Source organism: Haliaeetus albicilla, chromosome 30 (genome assembly GCF_947461875.1).
Source record: "Haliaeetus albicilla chromosome 30, bHalAlb1.1, whole genome shotgun sequence".
In the NCBI taxonomy this organism is placed as follows: Eukaryota; Metazoa; Chordata; class Aves; order Accipitriformes; family Accipitridae; genus Haliaeetus; species Haliaeetus albicilla.
In genome coordinates this window covers 1,434,370-1,436,019 of record NC_091512.1, presented here as the reverse complement: position 1 = coordinate 1,436,019, position 1,650 = coordinate 1,434,370, and the positions used below count along the sequence as shown (strand labels likewise).

The 1,650-nt window shown below is 49.7% G+C and overlaps 1 pseudogene; it reads right to left on the bottom strand.

The window, feature by feature from the left end:
* Window positions 1–253: 253 nt before the first annotated feature.
* Window positions 254–1,151, bottom strand: LOC138682971 (olfactory receptor 14C36-like; annotated as a pseudogene).
* Between the last annotated feature and the right edge of the window lie 499 nt (window positions 1,152–1,650).

Here is a 1,650-nt window from a genome sequence, read left to right as displayed (position 1 = left end):
CGGGGCACACAAAAGCTGGATAGACTGTGAATTAGAAACCAGAGGAATAAAGACATTTCTTTGTGGAAAGCATTCATATAAGTAAAACAAAGATAAAAAACAAAACAAAATAAAACAAATAAAGAAGCCATGAAACCAAAAATTCTCAGAAAATAACCACTAGAATACGCTGACCCTGTAATGAGATATGAGTCCTATGAAAAAGACAACAGATACTTTATTCCTTCTGAAAAGCATCCAGTGATTAGTTTTTTCAGGGCATCCTTGATCTCATGGCTTCTCATGCTGTAGATGAGGGGGTTCAAGGCTGGAGGCACCACTGAGTATAGCAATGCCACTGCCAGGTCCACGGATGGGAAGGACAAGGAGGGGGGCTTCAGGTAGGCAATCATGGCAGTACTTATAAACAAGAAGACCACAGCAAGATGAGGGAGGCAGGTGGAAAAGGCTTTGTGTCGTCCCTGCTCAGAAGGGATCCTCAGCACAGCCCTGAAGATCTGCCCATAGGACAGCACAATGAAAACAAAACACCCAACAGCTAAACAGAAGCCAACTACAAGTACCCCAACTTCCCTGAGGTAGGCATCTGAGCAGGCGAGCTTGAGGATCTGGGGGATTTCGCAGAAGAACTGGTCCACGGCATTGTCTTGGCAGAGGGGTAGTGAAAATGTATTGGCAGTGTGCAGCACAGCATGGAGAAACCCACTGCCCCAGGCAGCTGCTGCCATGTGGACACAAGCTCTGCTGCCCAGGAGGGTCCCATAGTGCAGGGGTTTGCAGATGGCAACGTAGCGGTCGTAGGCCATGACAGTGAGAAGAAAATACTCTGCTGACATCAAAAAGACAAACAGAAAGACCTGTGCAGCACATCCTGCATAGGAGATGGCCCTGGTGTCCCAGAGGGAGTTGGCCATGGCTTTGGGGACAGTGGTGGAGATGGAGCCCAGGTCAAGGAGGGAGAGGTTGAGGAGGAAGAAGTACATGGGTGTGTGGAGGCGGTGGTCACAGGCTATGGCGGTGATGATGAGGCCGTTGGCCAGGAGGGCAGCCAGGTAGACGCCCAGGAAGAGCCAGAAGTGCAAGAGCTGCAGCTCCTGTGTGTCTGCAAATGCCAGGAGGAGGAACTGGGTGATGGAGCTGCTGTTGGACATCTGCTGCCTCTGGGTGTGGAGCACTGAACAGGGAGGCAAGGACAGTGACAAGTTAGGGCATTAGTCTCTGACCAAAATCAAAGCCATTTCTCGTAATACATGTTCACCGCATTGTTTCCATTTCAACGAGATCTCTGTTCAGCTCTGTGGATGGAGCTCTGGTTGGTGCTGGCTGCGTGTCTCGTGAGGAGCAGGACCTCTGCCCATTGGCTGCCAAGGAGTCAGCCCTGCTTTGCAGCAGTGGGTTTCTGGGAATCATGTCTGTTGAGGGGGGGTCAGTCCTGGTGTTTGAATTGGTCAGATGAAACTGCTTCTAACGTAAAAGTGTTTCTCTACATCTGCACTCCCAGTGCTAAGAAACCACAATCAAAACAGTGTTTGAGTGAAAGGTGGGGGGTTAGAGCTCTCCACTATCTCACCTGGTGAGATTTTCTTGGATTTCAGAAACCCTCATCATTTGTGCTTTACTCGGAGAAAACAAAGTGTGTCCTGTGAGGCA